General features: G+C 50.9%; 1 long non-coding RNA gene across 1 annotated transcript in view; it reads left to right on the top strand.

Annotated features, from left to right (window-relative positions):
* LOC109283796 (uncharacterized) overlaps positions 1 to 21023 on the top strand; it is a 232213-nt gene extending 211190 nt beyond the window's left edge. The window contains exon 4 of the long non-coding RNA XR_002091066.2: positions 20462 to 21023. This is a non-coding gene — a long non-coding RNA (uncharacterized LOC109283796). The remainder of the gene's footprint in view (positions 1 to 20461) is intronic.
* The last annotated feature ends 3041 nt before the right edge of the window (positions 21024 to 24064 follow it).

Raw genomic sequence — 24064 nt, 5'->3', positions numbered from 1 at the left:
GGATTTGTGGCCAGGTCATAAATAGTGGTCCGCCTTCAGATCCAGTTGTGTGCATTCAGCCTGCTCTTGCTAAGAGGTTGCCGACTGACTCCTGGGCTAGTTGAGCGTGCATTTAAAAAGGCAGGTGAAAAACTCCTGCGGTCCCTACGGAGAAGTCGAACAGGGAAGCTGCCGTGTCGCATCTCTCTTCTGCAATTGCCACGGACATGTTCTAGGTCGTCAGCTCTCTGGGGCAAGGGCCGTCTTCGGTGACGTGTTTGTGCAGCACCTAGCTCTGCCCCATAGCGGAGGCTCGTATTGTGCAGCGCCGTGCCCCGGGATAGGCAATGCAGAGTGGTTTGGCAATGCAAAAAAATAACCTCTGCCCTTCTCACTGAATAGTCTTTTATCTCCCCGGAGAATCAGTACCGACTGGGGAGCGTTGACAAAACCGTCCAGAACAAAGCAAATGTGGAGGACCATAAGCAGTTAAATGAAGGAACAGGAGGGTGCGTTCGAAGCAGTGGCCATCCCATCCTCACCTACCCCTCGCACAGCATCTTTTGACATGACCCAGTGCAAAGACTGCACCCTCTTAAATGAAAGGCAGGAGAGAGCCCAGCTCCCACCCATGCACATGCGTGCATACGTACGCACGCATGCACAGAGGACATGTACACCAATGGCAGAGTCCAGGGAGACATGCATGCAGTCTCTTGATCTATTTTCACTAGTGTTGTTGTTGAGAAAGCTGTAGTGACAGACTGTGCCCACTCAAGCACCTGATTTAATTGTCTTCTGTGCGTTTCCTAGAGGGCCAGTGGGTGACCAGGAGGTGTTAATGCCAGATGCAAACCAGCTAAGCCATTTTAATACAGCATTTCGTGCTGAAGCCATAAATGTGTGCTCTATTTAAGAGTAATAGCAATGGGGGAGAATAAGGAATTTTTAACATTATACCTTGGTATCCAAGATCAGTGGCCTAATCTGCATACAACACTAAACACATACAGTATAAAGTCATAAATAATCTCCGTGATTATTCAAGGCACAATGTACTGGGAGGAAATCATTATTACTGCAAAACTTGGATGAAACAATCCTTTTATGGCAAGAATTATGAGTCTGCAGACTCAATAAATAAGTAAAGTTCCCGGCCGTGCACAGAACTGAGAAGAATCCTTTCCAAGATTTCGTGGGCAGACACGACGCGGAGGGCTCCACGCGCCTCCTGTTTTGCATCCATATGAGGAGGAGTCTGCCAGTAGATCGGGAAGTCACTGGTGAGCCCTTTACAACTGCGAGCAAAGCATCCTCCCAGCGTGCCCCAGTAAGAAGGGGCTGGAACGTGCTCCCACCTGGGCTGGGGCCGGGATGAAGCTGTCTGCGATAGCTGAAAGGCACACGTAGGAGCCATTTATACGTATGGGTCGTATTTAGAGGATGGATGATGGACATCTTGTTTGTGGTCCAAGCAGGCATTGGTCTGTGCTTCCTCACAGGTTTGGCCATCCTTTTTTATTTCATGGGTACTAGTGCACCATCCAGGTGGCGTGCCCGGTGTCTTGTTGCAAATCAATCAGAAGGAGGTGCAATCTAGAGGCACCTGGGAAGTGCAAAGGGGACGTGATGTAGCTGGACTGCTCTGTCCTTGCTCTGGCACCACGTGAGCGCTAGTACCCACGAGATGTCTGCCGTGTGTTCACACTGCCAGGGCCAATCTCAGGGTTTAAAACACAGGAGGAAAGTGAGTTTCTCTGCGGGTCCCCTGAGCGGGTTGAATTGCACTGCGTGGTTTGGGTCTGAGAGTCCCGGTTATGTAAAACTTCCTGGCGTTTCATTGTAGCGCGCTTGCATTTGCTATAGCCTGTTATCCAAAGAGATGTCCCTGGGAAGCCAGAAAACAAACCTGCGTTGGGAGGTAATTTCCCTCACTGTTGGCATGTCATAGACATTTAGCATCTCAGTGGCAGAAACCGGCTCCGCGGTGCCTATAAACCTCGGAGATCAGGCCGTTCAGCTGTCTCCATGCGGAGTCTGTTCAATTCATGCCATTGAAAAGAGACAATTTCCTCGAGCAGCTGAGTGTTGCGTTCTTTGTGAAAAGCTTTGTTGTGCCACCAAGACGTCATGTTTGAGGAAACAAGGATTTTGTAATGTCGTCAGCTCAATTACATGTTTTTTAAAGAAATTATGCGAAGCCTGGTAGGCTTGAAGGAAATGATCCCCCTTGTTTCCGCAGTTCCCTTTGGCCCCGTGTCGCCAGTGGGCCGTCTACCCGGGAGAGAGTCCCGTTGCAGCGTCCGGGAAACACTTCCGTCTCGGGTCTACGCCGTGTTGCCGGGCAGGTGACAGACGGAGAGGATGCGGTGGGCCCGGACGTACCGACGGTAGCAGGGAGCAGCGCCTTCTCCTCCTCTCCCGGGGACGAGGGACATATTCGACTAGCGATAGCTGGCTCCAAGCTGTGCCCAACACCCCCAAAAAAGAAATCTCATTACTTGACAGGGCTCAATCCTCTCCCCCCACCCCAAATAAAAACCCAACCCGGCTTCTTCTTTCAATTCCCTGAACAAGCACAAAAAGAGAATCCTGCAAATAATTAAAATTGAAAATTGATTGTTTGGGCAACATCAGATTTATTCAAAAGGGCCCCTGCTCCTTGGGGACTGAAAGGAGCAGGTTTGGAGCCTTATTTTGAACAAGCTAAGCATTTTTTCAGATTATTCCCAGCATAATATGCCAAGGGGAATATGCTCCATTTGTTATTTCCTTAAAAAAAAATCAATGGACTGAAACATTCCCTCTAGACCTATAATATTTATTTCAATGTTCTGTCAATAAATATAACAAGGTTAGCTTTCTATCAGGTTAGTTGGAAGAATCATTTGAGGGAAGTTCTATTTGTTAAGCTCGATTACAAAAAGCAATCAATAAGAAAAAATTCCCTTGTTGCTATCGAAAAGAAATATGGAGCTCCGAGGAGTCGTCCCGTGATAAGTATTTATGCCTCTTCCCCAGAAGTCTCTCGCCGGCTCCTGAAGGCCAGTTTGCCGGGCTCTCCCCTCTCTTTGCTCCCCCTTGCACACCGGGGAGGGAAAGGCCACGTGAAACGGTGCCGGCCTGGGGCTTGGGAGACCTGGGGTCATCGCTCTGCCCTGCGACGCGCTCTCTGCGTCTCTGTGACGCTTCCTCGGCCTGAAGAAGGGTGTTTGTACCCAAACGCTTGCAAAGAAGAATTTTTCCAACTGTTCGAGTCGGTCTAGTAAAAGAGATCGGATTTACCCAACGAGCCGTGTCTGCCCGTGTCCTTAGACCAGTGGTTACAACCAATACTCCTGTGTCTCACTTTGCCTCTCAATGCTGCCTTTTCTCATCTGTAAAATGGGAAAAAATAGCATGTCCCTCTGCCTTAGAGGGCACATCTCCTGCGAGCTTCCCGTGCTTTCGGGGATAGGAGTGCCTGACCTCTGTCCCGTGGTGCAGAGGAGAGGGAGGTGAGCGGTGGAGGGATGGCGCGGTGGAGATTTCAGTGCATTTAACTTCACCTTCCAAATGCCTCTAATAATCGGGGGACCTTCAGCTTCCTGGTCCGTTGGCTGCTCCGTGATATCCCTTTCTCCGCCGTCATTTTAGTGCCTGCAGGCTCACCGGGGCAAGGACTGCATCGTGTCTGCATTTGGGGGACAGTGGTTACCAAGGTCGACCCCACAAAAGAAATCTGGCACCTCTACTTACCTGAAGCGGTGGAGCCGGTTCAGGTCCCGGGGCACTCAAGAGCTCCACATTCAAGCTGCGGGCAATGCATTTTAGAGCAGGCACAAAGCAGGTTTTGATTTTTAATTTAATTCAATCCATACCGAGTTAAAATTTGCTGAAGGAGTGCATTTGTAACGCCCCTGGTTTCCTCTAGCAGGCTGCACAGGTGTGGCTGGATGCGCGGTGCACACGGAGAGAGCAGCAGCGCATGACCCTGATGCTCCGCTCTGTTCTTCTCCTTCCTCGTCACGGTTTATTTTTGGTACTTGCCATTTCCGTAAGTCTAATCAGCCTCAGATCCTCTCCATGGGAGGGTGGCAGCGAGTGGGAGCGTATGAAGAAAGCACCAAAGGAGGCTGTCTAGGCGCTGCAATCTAGTGATGAAGCAGAAGTCGCCTGTAAAAAAGGCACAGAGGGAGGGGAATCAAACCCAGCTTCCCAGGTCTGGTGGTTTGGCTGAGCACGCACACCCAAATGGACAAGCACAGAAAGGAGAGGGTTTAATTTGTGCGAGCACTTCACCAGGCTCCCAGATCTAGGAAACCTGATACTAGTCTAGAAAAAGTTTATCGTGTCCGCCCGGGTACCAAGGTCAGGAACGATACAACAGACGAGGATTTTAGTGGGTGATCTCTTTTATGGGACCGACTGTACAGCTAGGAGGGACAGACAAGCTTTCGGGTTCAGGTGTAGACCAGCTCTTCCTTACCACGGCCAAACACACGCACCTGTCTCGCTCTCTCTCGCTCTCGCTCTCGCTCTCTATCCACCTGCATTTCCATATAGAGAGAGAACTATTGCACATTGTTTTACACTAACCTGAAATAACCTGATCAGGGAGTCAAGCTGCAGGTTGCATGAAAGATAACATTACATTCAGCCCAAGCATTTTCTAAAATATTTGGTGCCTTTATATGTTATGCCTCCAAATAATAGCACTGTGTGGAGTTAGTTACTTAAATCAGTCCTAATTCGCCACCTGGAAGAAGGGACTTTGTCTTTTGTGAGAAGCAGCAGAAAGTCCAAGCCAAGCCCAGCAACAGACTTGTTCTGTACGGCCCTAAAAACGAATGGCACCAGAAACGGCGAGTCTCCGCAGTTCTTCGGGAGAACAAAGCCATCGGGAAAACAAACACACAGAGTGAAAATAAGGGAAAAAGCAAAATACTGATGGTTTCACACCCACCTCTTCTGTTGTGAAAAGTAATAGAAACGTGGCTCCCAGTTTTTTCATTAAAAGCATCTGGGGGAAGAAGGTACTTTGCAAAGCTAAGGAAGAGCCACATATTATCAACCAGAGCTCGGTATAAAGGCAGTCTCTTAACTATTAGTGGATTCAGTATATTTCTGCAATGCCTATTGTATGTTATTGTTATGGGGTATGACAGCAAATTGCCCATTTCCAGCCCTTCAGTACTCTGTTTTACAATCCAGCTCTGGGTATACCTGCCTTCCCTGTCGTTTGGGATTGCAACACCCTTGGGAAAGTGAGCAAGGCATCTGATTTCTTGCAGGTGGAAGGAAGAGGATTAAGGCCTCATAAAAGTGTGCATAAATCCCACATAAATTGTCAAATATTTTATGAACAAGGTCGGCCATATCCAGCTCAACGTAACAGTTGTGCTGAAAAGCAGCAGTGTCTGGAACTTGATAGTAAAAATCGCAAGGAAGAAGCTGGGATGCAACATTTTCCAGTTCTGGTATAGCCGTGTAGGACGCTCACGTTTAATGTTTAATTAAGAAATGTCCGAGCTTGCCGGGTTGCTGACCAGACAACAGCGCGAGCCCTCTAAGCTTTCCAGGTTTGTTCCTAGACAAGCTCGCCCTTACCTGCGAATGCTGAATTGCTGGAATTCGCACGGTTACTTCTGCAAAGTCGAAAGCAAAGCGCCTGCCCTGAGAGCTGGGCTGCCAGAGCATTACAGTACTTTCCAAGCTGGGCTTGCTAACGCTGCAGGAAAGCCACCCTCCCTTCAGTCCGGGCTGAGCTCTAACGAGTCGTGCCGTTAGCAGGAAGGAAGTAAACCAGCCTCAGAGACGTGCACGTGGAAGGAAAGGGGCTGAAGCGCGCTGTTCGCTGTTGCCACCGTTCGTAGAGAATATTCTGGGCAGCCATTGCCAGATGATTTCAAGGGAAAGGCCTCATCAACTGAGCTCAATGCTTCTGGCATCGTCCAAAAGAGACGCTTCTAATTCTGGTTTTTAATCAAACAAAAAGGGAAAGGGAAATAGCGGCTGGCGCCAGGTCCAGGTGAGCGTGCAATATTCCCGCGACTGAACGCGGTGTCCCAGCGGTGGGGCAGTCAGGACATCACCGTGATAACGAGGAGAGCTAACAAATGCCACCGCGGCACGGAGAGCCCAACTTCGGCAGTAACCGGATGTGGGCATTTTGCCGTATAATTAAAGCGTGCAAATTCTTTGGGGTGGATCCTGTCAGTGCGACTGCATTAATACCAGTGTGGGATCTCAGCTTCCTGCCAACGAGCAGTTTGGTGTCATGCAGTGATTTTCTTGCTCGTAATGACACCAGAAGAGTCGGGAACTGCACGAATTATGCACGGCCTTTGCGGCCGGGCATTTTCGGATTGAAAGGCGCACGTGCACGTGGAGACGGGGGATAAGGGCGAGGGGAGGCATTTGAGGAAACCAGGATGATGCATCTGAAAATGGATATGTGCTTAGTTACTTCAGGGTGCCTCTCTGGGCAACCCCATCCAGGTCCGTGAGACATCAAGGTTTTGCACCAGGAGAATTTCAGCCTTTGCTTGCTCTGCCTGTTCAGAGGACAAGGAAGGAGTGCTTTGTTCACCAATCTGCTGGTGTCCTTTCCTTTCAGTAAGTCCATGGTAGCCCTTTCTCCATTGCATTTGGGAGTCTGGTAGCTTGGTACAAGGCACTGGACGGTGAGGATCTTCCACTGTCACCCAGGGACAGTCCCTGATGTACCCTCCAAGTGAGGGCAACCAGTGCCCTTGCAGATTAAGAGGAGAACCTGGTCCCTAACAAACGAAACCCTCTGGGCTCGGCACGGTGCCAGGAGCCCCGCGAGGAAATGTGATGACAGTATGCAGCTCAGAGTCGCTTCGAATCGTCACCTTTACGGATTTCAGCAAAGGTGGGGAGCCATCAGGGCCACGGAGAGTTGATGCCGTGGGGAGCCGGTGTCCAGGCATGGCCCTTGCACCTTGCTCTCCACCTCTCCTCGTGCACTTGGTCTGGCAGAGCGTCGGGACCGGGAGAAGGCTGCAGACCTGGTTGTTTTGTGGTCACCCAGGTAAGCTAGCAGCTGTGCAAACATGTCCTGCCCTCAAAACCCCCCAAAACCTCGCCCAGAACGGGTCCTGGGGCAGCAGCACGAAGTACACGCGTGTGATCCCTGCAAGGCAGCTGTCTGACGGCAGGGCAATATTCCCAGACACACTGAGGTCTCTGGGAATATTGCCGTTGACTTCAGCGGAGCCAAGAGTTCAACCCGGCGGTTTTGTCACCAGGATGCTCTTGTGCGACCCTTTGGCGAGCAGGTCTCCTCCGCCCCGGTCACCCTTTCCCCCGAGGCTACCCAGGTCTGTGCCCACGTGCACATTTGCTGGACAAGGTAGGGTTCAGCATCATCTGAGCAGCGTGGGCCAGTATCTGACTATTATTTTTAGTTTGCCGGTGAAAGCAGGAAAAAGATCTTTGCCCATGTATATACTCAAGTTAATTCCCAGACAAATGACCTTTTCTGTTATGATCTGATGGCTGAATTTTTCCTGAGCCGGCTTTTACAGCTGGCAAGTCTTTTCTTTAAAATTTCCCTCCCATTAGCCTAAGAACATGATTCACAGTGACAGAAAAAGGAGAAACAATTGTCAGAAGGTCGTGATCCAGTGACCTTCAGAGAGCCGAGGGGTCACAGCCCACACAAACTGACTCAACCAGACAATTCAGGGAGCCTGTTCAGAGAAAACACTGGGAAAATGGACCACTTAGCTCTCCATTTGAGTTGAGCCAGAGCGTTTGACAAAAGACCACAAAACGAGGTGGGCTGACGGGGAAGATTTTGCAGCGTCCTTCGTGGCGGCTGCATGGACAGTTAACATGCCGAGATGAAGTCATTAAGAAGCTTTTGTCTTGATGATCATGCCATACTCTGGGGGTGAAAGACCAGCGGCAAGTTTAGGAAGAAAGTGAACGTGGACCTTACAAACCAAAGGGGCATCGACTGGAGGGAGCGAGAGGCTTGGTGCTTTTCGGCAACTGGAGGTTGGCCCCGCGGGGTTTCTCGGTGGCGGACGAGTCCAGGCGGAGGAGCCTCCTTTATGCCTCCGAGCACAACGCGCACCGTGACACGACATCGGCGGTGAATACTCTGCTTGGCTGCTAATTAAACTATAACTTGGGATAACGGCATTCTTCAACTTGCAATTTTCTGAGGAGCAGGTATTTCAAGGATGGCAAACATATTTAGCAGAAATGTTTTAACTCCCTATTTGCCAATACCATTAAAGATAATAAGAAACAAATCTATTCAGATGCCCTGTGCTACAGTAGATAAGTGATTTTTCACTATAACAATAGATAAAAGCCTGTGCATTGAAGTGCAGCTAGAAATTATTTGTAATTGGTATGAAAGAATCCTTAAATCTGTATACTGCTTTTAACATTTTGGGCTTAAATTACAGTTAATAGTTCCCATAAAAGAGGTAATAGGGGAAATACTAAATTTCAGAATCCTTGAACGTTAAATGCTATCTAGATTTCCAGCCTTGGCATCATCTCTAATGGCTTTACTGTCAAAAAACAAAAGCAGAGAGTTGTTTACATGAACACACGAGAACAAACTTTGGGAACGGTCCCGGCACTGCTCGGCAGAGCACGTGGGCTCTCGGGGCGCCGGCGAGGGGCGATCCCAGCGGGCATCCGGCAGTTCGAGACCAGGTGTGGTGACTCCCAGCTCCCTCGCTGCCGGGCTCTGCCCGTGCTCTCTGCCTCGATTCACTAATACTGCACACAAGGGGCACGTCTACACGTGCATGGTCACTGCACAGTAACCTCAAACTACTGTGCAGTACAGGCACGCATCTACACGTGCACGCCTGTACTGCTCAGTAACTATGATGATTTACACCGACTTGTGCATACATTTGGTATCCGCATGATGCAGGTATCAAACATATGCCCAATTGGTTACTGTGCAGCAATGCACATGTAGATGCCTTACTGCGCAGTAACACTAACTTTAGTCCCAAGTCAGACCACACACAGTGTTAATGCGCTTTACCACCTGCACATGTAGACACTGGCTTATTTCCACTTACTGCGCAGTAAGTGTAATGCAACATAAGCGCACATGTAGACGCGCCCAAGGAAGTGGGAGCTACTAGGCATTCTGTGCTTTGGAGAATAAGGCTGTGCCAGGGTCTCGGAGACGATAGGCTCAGGACCCCCCACCACACACTTGCAGGACGGGTCTGCTCTCTTCGTAGCCGGGTTCCTTCCGTCTCGCAGAGCCACGCGGGTGAAACAGTGACGGGAGAGATCTGAGAGCAGCAAACCGGCACCTGCCGTGGGCAACAAACGGCGCTCGGATTTTTTTTGCATCATCCATCTCTGGACCGCGTGTCAGTGATGGATGAGCTGACAAAAGGTTCCGCATTACGTTCCAAATTCCCAACTCTAAATCAATTAGCAATAGTGCACATTTCCCCGGCTTCAAACTTCCACGGTGCGCTGCTGCCTTCGCCTGCCTCTGGACAGCCGCAGCCTTGCGACGGGGTTGTCCCGCGTCCGGGATGCCAGGGCCCGTGCAGAAGCCTGCGGCGGTGACATAGTCCATTATGTACGTCTCTGCTCAGCTCTTGATTCTCCCTGGGGACGGGTGAATGTTAACCCGTGGTGCTGAGCAAAACTTCCCTGAGTTTCTCCGAATCTATTCGAGGTTTCCCCGGGGGATACGCATTGCTCCCTGCTGTGACTCCCTGGTGTCGTGTTGTAGTAACGCTTTCCTTTCTACCACCCTGTTCTACTTTCTGATGTATTTATAGCCTTTGGTCCATCCATCCTTTAACTCTGAGCCCTGGCTGCCTACCCCAGTACAAAGAGCGTAGGGGCAAGTACAGCATAAGATCGTTTAATTAGCAAATCCCAAAGACTCCAGTGCAATCAGCTCCACGTCAAGTCTTTGCAAGTGTGAATAAGCGTGTCCAAAATGTGCACTTCTCTCCAGGGCTCTTTACACATACTGGATCTTTGTCCATTTTTACAGTACAGGCAGCAGAGTTGTCTACCCTGGGTGGTGGTTGCAGCAGGCATCCACTGAAACTGGGAATTTAGGAAATGATATATAGCAAAAAAACGCCCCCCCACCTTCCAGACCACCCCAGGTGAAGCACAATAAGACTTGGCAGCTCCCACGGGAATATCCACTTGCCATCGACACAAAAAGATCCATGTTTTAAAAATGCTCAGGCCTGCAGCAAACACAGTGCGTGTTTCTAGAGCACTCGCTGAATATATTTATAGCTGTTTTAAATAATATGCCCTGGCTCTAGTTTCCTGAAGTTTCTTTTGCTCCCAGTTCCTAACAACCCAGTCCACGTGAAACTCAAGCAAGGGGGACTAACCATTTGATGGACCGTTTCAAGCTCAAGTTTGGATTTTCCCCTCATCCCCTGCAGGTGCGAGTGTCCAGGACTTGGCTAGCTCGTTCTTTCTCTGCTGTTATTAAATATCTGTTTTGCTTTCGTACCAGACACTCTCTAGTGACACTCTCTGGCATCAACGGTTTCTGCAAAAAAACCCAAATCTGCTTGTGAAAATGGTTTCCCGCACGAAACGGCCAAGCGGCAACGAAGGTGCAAACGGGAGCGACTGGTTGCAGAGGGCACCAGGAAGGGCCACCCTGTTGTTCCCATACGGGCTTTTCTAACGTCGGTGCTCCCCGTGGTTTGAATCCAAGCTGTTCTCATCTCGGGGCGCTCACAGCAGCAGGGCACGTCCCCGGGGTCTGGTCTTGCACCCCTCTCTTGCTGGCACGCGCATACGACATGAGCCTGCGCTCCTTCCCGTGGCTGCTTGCAAAGCTATGGATAGACTTTGCAGCTGGCCCTGCTGCTTTCCAAGGCTTTTAAGAGCCCCATCCCGGCTTACACGTAAGAGCCCTTCCTGAGTTTGTTCTGACACCTTTTATTTGCAGGCAGAAATGCCCAGAGCTTGGCACTCCCTTAGAAACGTCTCTGTTTCCAAGAGGACATTTTCCTGGCCTCTGTGCTACCCACGCTCTGTTATCCCCTGCCCCTTCCACCCTTGTACTGCGCCCTCTGTTTGTGGTTCACCGAAGGATTTGTGTTAATTGCTGTGTCGGTGTTTTGTAATGCTTTAATTACATGTAATTGCTGCACAACACCTTGGGCCAGGGGGCGGGGTAGCATGACACAAGTTGGCGTCCATAATAATTAGAAAAATGTGGCCATGAGCCCGGTATGGAAAGCTGACTCCATCCAAAGCATCTCTGCTCCCAAATCCTTGCGTGGCCAAGCGCAGGGCACCAAGTGTGCCAGCACCGGAGGGGACTGGGAACGCTGCTTTCCGGCCAGAGATCCCCCCCACTTTTCTCGGCCTGGGTAAGCGGCCAGGGGAGGACAGAGACGTGGCGGAGCACCGTTAGTCCTATTTAGTGCCGTAGCATTTACATAAAGCTGGTACTTGCTATTTCTTGACAGCACACCAAGGCTGCCTGTGGATTCTTGTACATTTTTTCAGATATCCACAAGGAAAGGTAACCGTTATTATACATCATTATCTTGCTGTGAAGCAAACAATCCATCATATTGCACAGCAAGCCCTTAAGAAAACCAATGTTAATCCATTTGCCTTGAGATTTTTCCCCCCCCCCCTTTAGCCCAGCGATTCTTTTCATTAAGAATTCACTCCGAGTCGAATCCTTTGTATGGAAGAATTCCAAAATTCTCGCGCTCCCTTTCCCCGGCGCATGAGCTAATGTACGGGCAATGCCGCTGCTCGGAGGTTTGTAGGCATAGAGCTAGTTTTAAGCAAATGCATCTTTTATCCGCGTAAGTCAACAATGAATACTGGCCAGTGCATGAAAGATAATCTCTGAACTGAGGCAAATAGAAGACTTCCCATCATGCCAAAGTTATATTTTTTGTGGTTTTAAAAGAATGTTGTTGAATCTACACTGGGAACTGTGGAGCTGGATCTTATTTATAGCTCTGTTCTGTCTGGTTCATTTCCTCTAACTTCCCTGCAGAATGATATGAATGAAAATGACACTATTGACTATCTGGGTAACAATAAAAGACCTTATAGAAATAAGATTTTTATAGTTTCAGGACTGAGGGAATCAAAAGCCTAAGAGTTATGGGCCCGAGAAGAGGAAAGGAGTCGGGCTGTGCCAGCTGAAGAGGTCCCAGTGGTGGGTCTTCGGTTTTTTTAACAAAAAACACAAACTACAAGCTCATATAAATAAAGTGATTGCCTGGGAAGACTTATGCGGGCAGAGAAACTTCAGGTCGGATGGCTATAATTCTTGGCTTCGTCTGCAGCTGAGCTGCCGAGCAAAGCGAAATGCAGCGGCTTCCTCTCGTACACGGTGAAATACCATCCTCGAAAATATCTTTTTTGTTTCTGCGAGTTAATTGTCCACGGTTTTTGGGTGATTTATTTATTTAGGTATTTCTTTTTACATATCTGGGACTCCATCGCAGAAGCGTTCGACATCCGTCCCCATGCAGGCAGCAAGCGTTAGTTGCCTAAATACACCCAAAGAGATAGTGTCTCGCTGGTGCCGAGAGTCTGAAATAAAAAAGGAGAAATATGAAAACCTACAGTATTTCCCGAAAGCAGCGCTCTGGGGTATAGCATTGGGGAAAGGGCCACGATCCAGCCAGTTCAGCGAGGCGAGCGGCTATTTTTATTCTAGTAACAGCCCTTGTGTGCGGGTCGCTGTCCGTAAGACACGACGCCTGCCCCAGAGTTTGCTGTTACGGCTCGGGGTGAAAACTGGGAGTTTGACCTTGGCCGTGACGAGTTTAAGGGGACAGCGAGACATGCCGGAGCGGTGGAGGCAGGCCCGGGGATTCGGCCCGCTGGGATTCCCCGCAAAGGGAGCTGCTTGGGCAGACGGAGCCCAGGGGGACGTTTGCTCGGAGGGACAGTTCACAGCTCCGGTTGCTCCCGGTGGGACTCCTGTCACTGCCATTAGGACGTATTTTGCAGTTCTGCCCAAGGGCCGTGGCGTGCCGGATGCGCGGGCATGATCCGCTAGGACTGTCATGCCCAGGAGCCTGCGCGGTATGGCTCTACGTGCGCTTTTGCAACTCCGCAAGCATTTGGCGGAGGTTTGAAGGGTGTGAGCAAAGGCCTGGACACCACCAAAACACGCCGACAGGACAGAAGGGTGCTGTTCAGAAGAAATCTATGAGAGACTCTTTTAGATTAAATAAAAAGCATGAAGATAATTGACGGTATCTCCCGGGTAAAACTGTACGTACCAACACCTATTGTCCAAGCGTGCATTCAGCATTCATCACAAAGAGTAAGTAGGCACTGCTGCCCTGGCATTTAATACCAGCTCAGCCTACACATAATGAGTGCTTAGAAGAAAGTCATCAAAATGCGAACCCAAAAGGAGAGGAATTGCCACAGTAATAATGTGCAACTGCCAAGTAACAAAGGAAGAAATCCTGATTCTCCTGGAATGTAACAAGGGTCTGTCAATAGAAAATAATATGCATAAAATCAAAAATTCAGCCTGGTTGCTTATAACAAATAAATGTTTTACAGGTACAAGGGAATTCTCCCTGACAGGCTGCATTTCTGACAGTGTCTTTGAGAAGAAGATGAGGGGAGGCAAGTGGGGGGCGAGGGGGACTTGCTTTTTCTCTGTGCTTGCCTGTGCAGCACATACACTTTGCTGTTTTAATTCCTCCGCTTCCTCTGTGTTGAACCTGAATGTAAATGGTCTCAAGTGCTGTGTGTGAGCTGCTAGACGGTACTGACGGGAAATTTAACACGAGTAAAAAAAATATTTAGGGAAGTGGGATTCGGAGCCCAAAGTGCCCACAGAGCCTGGCTCTGCCGCGCCGGGGTCTGAATTTCGTATCACGGAGCAAGGCTGGGCTCTCCGTGCTTGCACTGACTGAAGCCGTGAGTTTATGGATCTTGATTACACCCAGCAGGGACTCCTTCTTAGTGATGAGAGAAAAAATATTCAGCAGCCTGTCTTTTCAATCTACTGTCAGTGCTGTAGAGGTAGAGAGAAAGACAGATAGGTTTCTACATATTTTTCTTTTTTCCTCCGTGCTTGAAAACTTTGGCTCCTAATTTTAAATCCTCCCTTCTCTCTGTAGTTTTGCATTGCTTTCCGTGGAAAGTCACGATAGTCCTGGCATAATTATGGCTGAATGGGCATGAAGAAACAGGCTGCATCTAAGACCCTGCTTTTAGACGTGCATTTTGGTGGGTGAATTGTGCCGTGCGTGTTCCCAGACCCAAGGTGATTTGGGTGCGTGTGCTGTGTTGTCTCTCTGGACGTTTTTTGAGAGGAGGTTTTCCTCCGTTAGTCCTTTCCCAGAATCATTCTCCAAACCGATAACTAATAATTGGTTTTGCTTTAAAATTCATAGCTGGCATGTACACCGTCCCCAGTGAGGAATAGCCACTTTTCTAAATGTGAACCAATTAATTGAGCGGTGAGTGGCAGCACAATAGCATACATTACGATCCTTATCAAAAGAGGTGCACAAAGTGTGGGATACAAATGATTTATTTTAGAGAGATGGTATTTTAGCATTTCAGGGACCGAGCAGTCAGATAAATTCGAGTGGTACATTTCTTTCACTTCTGAGCACACTTTTACCTCTCTTTGTAGTTTAACCAAGGAAATTAACTGCAAAAAATAACATATAATGTAAAATTATGGCCGACTTGTTTAAATTTGGGGCTGTATAGATTTTTGAGAGACGGCTGGCACAAGTGCCTCAGCTTTGCAAACGTTGCAAGAGAAATGTAATGTATAGCACAGAAGTCAGAGACGAAAAGGACGTTTTAAGTCATCCAGTTTGCTGTGCAAGGGCCGGGCCGCCATCATTTCTGACAGGCTGTTCAGCAGTGCTTTGTCCAGCCTAGTTTTAGATGTCTCCAGGGATGGAGCTCCTGCCCTGCATCACCATATACCATCACAGCAAACAGCAGACAGGAGCTCGGTGGCCGCATTACAGTTACTGTGGGAACCATAACTTCAAAGTTTGTGGCGTGGTGCATCTGTAGGTGTATAAAATCCCAACCAGGCGAAAGTTCCTGCATTTATTACAAATTGGTCAAACTATATCAGAGCATGACATTGAAAAATTAATCAAATGAACTTCATGCGATGCTTCCACATGCTCAGTAGATCAGGGTACCGGCGGATGTCTGCAGAGGGCTGAATTTAGCACTGCCAAACAAGGCAGTGCTAGGATCCCAGCATTCACACCGACTGAAGCTGCGAGTTTATGGATCTTGATTACACCCAGCAGGGAATCCTTCTTAGTGATGAGAGAAAAAATATTCAACAGCCTGTCTTTCCACTGTGTCTGTTGGACACACTTCCCTGATTTCGAATTAGACATATGCAAGTTGTGGGAGCAAGCCTCCTTGTCACGGGTCCAGAAATATTCCCCTTGACATTACCAAAGTCGAAATCTAATGAAGCCAAAGAATGGGGAGACGGGAAACATAGCCCTGGAGAAATTGCAACCCCCGTGCCCCCGTCTCTGAAGGCATTGCCTCCCTCTCCTTCCCTTGTCTGCGGGGTGGTTTATTATCGGCACCGCTCTGCTAATAAGGACTTGAGCATCATGCCAGGACTTGGCTATCGTCATGTTAACATTGTATTAGTTTCATCATTGCATTTCTCTCAGGGTACCGAAGTTTCACAGAACAGAAGGGTTGATATCTCCCGTGTTGTATCCAGAACGGCTTAAAATAATGTCATTTGTAGAGCATTAAACTACAGAAACTATGTCAAAGTCATGGTGAAGTCTGTGAGCTAAACCCACTAGAGACCGGGGGGGGGGGGTTGGAGAGGGAGCTGAACATGTGTAAGGAAGCCAGTTCATTGATATGAGGGATCACAACCCGGTCCGTCTGTGAACGTGATCTGTCTGAAGTGATCCGGCCCCGTCATACCCTCCCAGGCATCTTCCATCATGGCTTAGGGGAGTCAGAGGGGACATCCCTAGTTTTCTCCCCATCGGCGTCTCCTACGTGACTTTGTCGACCCCCGTCTGGAGCCTGGCTGGACTCTGCCTCTACAACCTCCTGTGGCAATGAGTGCCATGAGTTAATGGAGCCCAGTACCATGGCATGTCATGATTTCTAAGCAACCTAATCTTGAGAGCAGAGATATTTGAGATAATCTTAAGGAACAGCATTGGTCCACAAATCCGTGTTCCTGAGAAATTGGCTTGTATTCACGGAAAGCCTTGCCAAAATGAATAGCTGCTTCAAGCCAAATTGGGGCCCTTTCCCCATCAGATGGCTTTTTTTTATTTGTCAAAAACATACGATGCAAGAAATCGGGATTGTGTTTGGGAGCATTAAATGCAGCAATGCCTCAACGTCATGACAGGCGGGGAAGATCTGAGTGGGAAGCTCCCATGAGCGACCGTGGCAGGTTTCATGCTTCTCTGCCAGAAAGGGACTGGGCATCCCTGCTCTTGCGGGAGTCAGCGTGGCCGGGAGAGCCTCAGCCCCCGAGGGTCAGACCCATCGCTCTCACCCGCGCTGGCATCACCTGGGCAAAGCAATGGCATTCATTGCTCCTGCAGCTTTGTGATTGCTCCCTTTGTCCTCGGTATCCCATCCTGATCTCCCGCAGCCCAGCACGGGTCAAGGTCACGGTCCTTCTCCCTCCTGGGTCTGATACGGCATACCTCGCTGGGTGTCTGAGACTCTGGATCGCGTCCCAGGCTGGTAAAGCTGCTCTGTACGACGCTGAACGTGTCTTGTCAGGGTTGGTTTTGTGCTGCGCCCCTGTGCGGGTCTGCTCGCAGGCCGTGCGCACCTGCCGTAGAGCAGCGGTCCTCAGCCTTTTTTGTGCCAGGACCCGGTTGTAAGCATCGATAGCCAGTCCGCACCCAGTGCCCCCAGGGTCTGGAGCAGGCTCTGCCAGCCTGCAAGGGAAAAGCCACCGTTTCCCACATTTTCCTCCTTTAAAAGAGAACCCATTTTATTGATCCATTTTTAAAGTTTGTTCAGGACCCTGTTACATATTTTGGCGACTCATTTTTGGGTTGCGACGCACGGGTCGAGAAGCGCTGCTGTAGAGGGTATGTAGGGGATGCGTCTCACGAAGAGAGGATGGGACTGGCTGTCTCTAGGAGCGACGGTGTAAACGCCCTCCCTGGGTGTGCTTTCAGTGCTAAGTGGCCAAAACGATGGCTGCTCCAGGAGCAAGTGCCTCGCAGCCCCGTGAGCGGTGGGGAAGCCGTGGTGCCGCTCTCCTTGTTTTTTGCACGCTTTCCGCACTTCTGGAGACGCCTGACTCAGGGTAGGATTGGGCAGACACAGATTGGTATCGATGCCACCATTCCTCCACCGGTGACCAGCGCCTGCATAATGTGCATTTCCATAGGATTGTCTCCGTGTTAAAATAGCGGGCAACACGGCCATGACTTCTGTTGAGAGGGCACCGTGCTGGCATGAGCTACCCAGGAGAGCAGTGTCTGTTGTGGGTGAGGCGGAGGTTTGCTTTAAGCGACGATCAACTGATATTTTGAGATGGTTCAGCTGGAGGTTTTCAGGGATGCTGCTCTTTGAGCCATCGACGGCCAAACTCTCCCGGGAGCAGCGTGTGCCTTCTGCCCACCCGTGAGGATGCTCGACTCGGTAGGTGTCTCGCTGGCTGTGGGGTCGGGAGGCTCGCCTTGCGTGGTGCAACCCGTGTGCCACGTGTACGTGTGGCAGCTCCTGGCTGGGCACTATGATTCATTGTGCCGCGCAGTTCAAGAGAGCTCCTGCCACTCCCAAAAGCAGCATCTTGGGGAAATGAGCCAGTCCCACCCAGGAGAGGACACGCTTTCGAATGCAATGCAAACCTCCGTGCTCAGGGAAGGCGGCCGAGCATGCTTCCCAGCCAAACGTGCGTGCAAATGCGATCTCTCCATAGGAGCAAAGGTTTTCTGTGGACACGACTAGTACGGCCGACCAAATGCAGGGGGCATTTCACGGAGGTGCAACTTCAGCAAGAGCCTCGGCCGGAGGAGTGCCCGGAAAACCAGGGCTGGCTTTTGTGCTGCATGTCTGCTTGCATGCGTAGGGCCACTGTCGAAGGCTGACACGAGCTGCAGCATCGGGTGGGTGCCACGCTAGGCAAGGGGAGAGGGTGGGATGGACTGTGTGTCCGTCTGCCTGTTCTTGCTGAGACCCTCGTGCTAGCCGCCCCGCCGTGGCAGCGAACAGAGAGGAAAAGCTCCCCGGGTCCCTGCACTCCCCTTGGGTCTAGGGAAGGCTCTGCATCCCGCTCAGCTGTTCTTCACACTTCCCCGAGTGCTTCCCTGTTAAACACGGTGATAAGAACATGAGCTAACACTTTAAATGAAGTGTCTTGTGCGTGTATTTTAGTGCGAGCTAAAAAAAGGAGCCGGAGCCTGCTGTCTGATGCCGTTGCTTAATAAAACGCGTGGATGGAGGGTTGGGGCGACCTGCGGCGTGCCAGGACGGGCTGCCTCGGGCCTCTGTGTGCGCCCAGCGCCCGGCTGCAGCAAACGAGGGGCAGGTTTGATGCCCCAGCGGCTCCGGGGCAGGAGTGACACTGTCACCGACCCCCTCTCCCCACTGCCAGGAGCCTCTTCTGCTGCTCGCCTGTCTTGGCACACGGCTCCTGCCCGCCGCCCCTCCTCCAGGCAGCTGAGCCCACCGCACATGCGCTGCAATAAGTAGCTGGGGAGTGGGCACGGCAGGGGGGAGTCGCTTTTCCATCTCTGCTCGCACCAGGGAGGGACCCTGCCGGAGGGGCGAGCGGAGGGAAGGAGAGGCTGCGAGTCTCCTGGCTGCAGGGGACAGATGGCAGCCCCTAAGCTGAGCCCCCATCTTCACCTGCATCCTCCATGAGAAAATCCCCCCGCTCCCAGCTGCTGCGTGCGAGCCCAGGAATGCCGGGAGCGGGCCGGCATGGGGGGGCACGCGGCCCCCTCGCCCTCCTCCGTGCACCTGCGTCGAGCTGTGCCCCAAGTCAGCATCTCTGCCCTAGCAGGGCAGGCCGGGTGGAAATGCGGTGCTGAGGGTGATGGGCCCTTATTCTTGCAACCCCCTAGTTAACGTGGGAGTGGGTTTCTGTCCCCGGCCCTTGGCATCCCTGAGCCGGATGCCCGGTGCCCGCCTCGCCGAGGCAGCGTTCAGCATCCCGCGTGCATTTTCACCCGCATCCCAGATGCCTGCCCTCCTCGCTTGGGGAGGGTCCTGGAGCGCGGGGAGGTGATGGAGCAGCTGCCATTTCCCATCCGCTCCCCGTGTGACACTGGACACGCAGAATCGGCGTTGCTGCGACGCTTCCCTCCCGTTCCCCGGAGGCCTTCTCTCTTTGCTGGCCCAGTTTCTCTCGCCCCAGTGAAGTCTAGTTGCAGCCCAGGTCCCTTTTCTCTACCCAAGGGAAACTCTTTGTATTCACCGCTGGAATCTCGCCCCCCGAGCGCCGGAAAGGCAAACAGCTCAGCGCGTGCTTTTGTTCTCCCGTCTTGCTCAGCCAGGCCCCGTGACAGGCCGGCTCCTTTCTCGGAGACCTTCCAAACCAGGCTGGAGTTTCGGGAGCGAATGTATATCTGACACGGAGAAAACCAGAGTGTAAAAGATGCTAATCAGCCTTTGTTCTTGGCAGGCACCACAAATATACAGGACCTGAAGTATAGATTTTGTATGGAGAAAGATAGATTTTAATTAAGCATCTTAATAGAGAATTCCTTCTTGTTTTTTACGGAATAAATTAAGGGAGTAACTTTGATGCAATATCATTTTCATCTAATCAGTACCATTCTGAAATTACCATGTTGTTTTCCCGTAGAAATACCATCATCCAACAAATCAGATAACATTATTTAACAAAGCTACAGTGCCGGCTCAGCTAACATGCGGCTGGGTGTGTGTACACACAGAATAGCAGATGGAGACTAAATTGACAAATGTTTATAGGGGGAAAAGGGCAGACAGTATCAACAATTTTATATACTCCTTTGAATCAGATGCCCAGATCTGATCGAGATTTACTAATACTCAAATAAAGGGCTAATCAGGTCCTTGCCGTCTGCAGACAGAAAAGTCTGATTAGTGGCACCAATAAAAGACAAAGTGGTGTTAGCCTCAAAACTCAGACAATACACGCATCACCGTAAAGACACTTGGCAACCTCCTAGCTGGGATGAATCCTGAGCTTCCTGCTGTAAGGATGCTCTGTTAACTCGGCAGCACTTCCAGTAGCTTTTGCATTACAACGTCAGACATTTTTAACATGCAAAGTGAGCCGTACGGGAAGGGTTTGTACTCACTGACCTGGGCAGTGCCATTCTGGAGCGGGACGATGGTGTTGGCTTTTGGCTGTGCTGATTTCACGTGCGTGTGCACACGAAGCGGGGGCTTTGGGCACAGATCTGCCAGGCCCCTTGTGTTGGTGGGAGGATGGAGCTGGGCAGGGTTAGACTCCAGCTCCCAAGCACTCAGGTTTTCCTCTGATTTTGCATTGCAGCAGTGCATGGAGAGAGGTCCAAGTGCTGGCTGCGCTGCCTCCGAGCAAGGGGCTGGCAAGATGGACAAAGGATGGAGGAAACTGAGGCACAAAGAAATCACCTACGATTGCAGCGGGAGTCTGTGGCTCAGCCAGGAAGGAAACGGGGTCTCCTAAATCCCAGGACAGCTCTTCGGCGAGACCAGCCCAGCGTGATGATCCTTCGTGCCCCAGCCACGTGGTAAGTCCGCAGGTGCCTGCTCTTTGAATGGGTTCCTTGAATTTTGCCGACAAATCCAAGAGAAAATAAGGAGATGTGCAGTGGGAAGCATTGGGAACCAAAGCGAGCTTTCTCCACTTGGCCTTGCAGCCTCCGCACGTGAGCTTCAACCCAGGTCATCGGGGCGGGGTCTGAGGGCCCCGCAGTCCCTGGCTAGAGGGGTCTGAGGTGCAGATGGAGTAGGCGCCCGTCTCTCCCAAGGCAGGCCCTGAACACAAGTGTACTTGTGCCATCGTATCAGTTCTTTGGTGCTGGCCAGCTTTGCCATCAGTGGGTGCAGCAGGACATTTTAAGCATGGTTGAAATGCTTTAGCAGCAGAGGGGAAATGAGCCCCAGGCCTGTCCGGCAGCCTCCTTGCGTGCACAGAGAAGGCCGCCCTGCTCCCCTCGCACGGCGGTTGCATCCCCTTGGCTTGCACGATGGCATCGGCGGGCGGCAGGACCGCGGCGTGTGCTTGGGCTCCGGTGGCTCCCGGGGCGAACAGCTTGCATTTGGCAGTGCGCAGGGAGAACCACGACGTGCATATTTGCCCAACAGCGGTTCGTAACTAAAGGCACCTCCTAGTTAGCAAGTGTAACCTGTCGAGCTGGGTTTCTCCATCCTCAACTCCTCCATTTCCAGCTTGCCATGGTAGTGAAATGCTTTCTCCCCCCATCTCACCTGGCCACACCGAGTATGTGCTAGGTCAGCTTCAGGGCACCACGCGGTAGTGCCCTGTAGTCTGCATGGGGCAACATAGGGTAGCACGGGGATGCAGTTTGCTATGTTGAGAGCACAGACACCGCTGTGACCGGTGCAGTCCCATCCGCAAGGACACGACACCGTATCATTTCCAGTACACTCGGTCGCAGAATAGCCCTTGCGTTCGCACTCTTCAGTTCACCTGCTTTGCTTTGAAACACGGGTAGCAGCTTAACCTACTGAGAAGTCGGAGGAAAAACCCTAAGAAGATGGTAGGAGTCAAGGACAGATGGGGAAGGCGAGACTGGAGCGTGAATTTCCAACACCCAGCAGCGTGTGTTTCAATTCCTGCTGCCTCTCCTACTGTCAAGGACTGAATTATGTTTTGCACCTCAACAGGGGACACCCCATCGCAGGCAGGAGCTTTTAATGAATCCTAGCCTCACGCGTGCTGCTCTGGAAACCTGCTCTCAAGAAAAAGGGATGTTTTGCAACATATTACCCCTGTAAATAAGAACATAATTCTCCCTAGGAATTCGTATTCAAATACCCTTCCATATTTTAACATGGTTCTCTCTTCTGGATATGTATTACCCCCCGTGCATGTGCTTTTAGCTTTCTCTGGCATCCTTTCGCCTTACAGATGCTGATAAGCCGTAAGTAGTGACAGCGGGGTTTTAGTGCCGCGCATTGTCTGTCGGCGGTTTCTTCTACTGATGGAGGGAGTCGCGGTGAGAAGATCCCAACCCGCAAATGATTTTGTACCTGAGCGGGCGGGCGGAGAGGCTGGGGTGAGAGGGATCCATCGAGCGAGCAAGATACTGGTTTGAATGTCCCACGGGACCCTCTGCCTTGCAGCAGTTTGTAGCCACGAGAACATTTGGAGATGGCCCGGATTCGAATGCGCTGTTGGAGGACGGACCCCAGGGCATGCAAATGCTCCTGGAGCGTTGTCCGCTCCCTCCGCTGCTCGGGCGGGCGCTCTCTGAGACGCGACCTCAGCCCAGCCGCTTTGTGCAGCCCACTGCCTATTGCGGAGGGTGCTTTCCCGGGCTGTGAAGCACGTACAGAAATCCAGGCCATGCCAAGATGAGCTGAGAGATCCTGTGGTGGTCAGGAAGGAAAAAAGCCCTTTCACAGAGGAGCTGAGCAGGGGTGGTGAGGAGTGCCTGAGGGACGTGTGTGCAGTTGGACACCTGCGTGCACTGCGTTTGCACAGTTGCACGTCGGAGGCCAGCTGTGCGTGTGTTTGTGCTCACGTAGGTTGATCACACTTCGACATTTCTATTGTCCCGACTTCGATCTACATGTAGAAGTCCCAGGTGCTGTTTTTTCAGGAGTCCCTGTCCAGATAAAAACCACCCTTTCCAAAAACCCAGGAAACCCACTTCTTTTTTCCCTTAGAAAACTTTTCCCCTCCCTGAGCTGCCTCCAAAAGCATCCTGGGCTGGACACATGTGACTGGAATCATTAACCAGCATCTAGATTTGCCCATGAAAAGCTGATACCCTCCACCTCCCCGGAGGAGGAAAGGCCAGCAACCATTTCAAAACCAGTCCATCTCCAATCTGTTCTCCAATTCCACCAGTGACGCCCCTGCCTTGCATGTGAAATGAGCCAGCTGTTGCACGGTTTCACAAAGGGGAGAGGCCGCCTCAATGGCTGCGTGTCAGAAGATCAGACGTATTCAGAGCGGCTCGCGCTCCTTCTGCACCGCGGCTCCCTGCCCCTTGCCGGAGGAGCCTGCGAGACGTGTTACACGGGGGCGAGCGCTGCAGCCGTGCAGCGGGGGCCGAAAGCTGTTTGTGGCCGGCTTTATCCAGCCAGCGTGCAATGTGGCCGGTTCTCAGGCATCAAAGGAGCCATCTGAGCATCCTCTCATGCTGCAAGGGCGTCTTTCCCCCTGCTGCCTTCACATGCACACAGCTCTGAGTGGGATTTACGGTCTCTGTAATGGTGAGCTTTATGCACACCCACACTCGTGCTACTCTGAGACGACTCCATGAGTGTAAGCAGAAGTCACGCACACACACATACACAGACTGTCCCTGTGCACACACACACATGCACACAAGCAAGCACAGGCACAATAGGCACGTGGAATACCAGGAGCAACGCCATACCCTGATTCCCAATCCATAAAATAACCTCCTCTTTTTTTACTAGTTCAAAAATACAAAATCAAAAAATCCATTTTCAAAGTTTCTATAAGTGATATGCGCTACAACGGGATTTGTACATTTTTACTTTAAGTATAAAGAGAATACCGTACAATTAAGGGGATATTAGGGTGTAGTAAATAGTAGCAATAAATATTATCAATGTTTAGGTTACAGATGTTATAACACAGGTATTTATCCACAGAACATAAAACGCGAAGGAAGCTATAAAAAGAACATAAAAACCGGGATGCATTTAGATAGGGTGTGCTAATCATTTCGCTGTAGGGTCTATTAAAACTACTATCTGTTAAGAGAATGCATGTTTTGTTCACCAAAGCAGCCGTTCTGCAGAGGCAGCGTGAGGTGTGTGTGGCCAGATCCTTGCTCCGGGAAGGATGGGCTCGGAGGGCTCTCCATGCCACAAAACTCAGCCAGCAGTGTGCTGGGCCGGTGAAAGGATTGATCAGTTCAGTGAACACGTTTTCCACGCACCAATCTGA

The sequence above is a fragment of the Alligator mississippiensis genome, chromosome 6 (assembly GCF_030867095.1).
Source record: "Alligator mississippiensis isolate rAllMis1 chromosome 6, rAllMis1, whole genome shotgun sequence".
Classification (NCBI taxonomy): Eukaryota; Metazoa; Chordata; order Crocodylia; family Alligatoridae; genus Alligator; species Alligator mississippiensis.
This window is presented reverse-complemented; position numbering and strand designations above follow the sequence as displayed.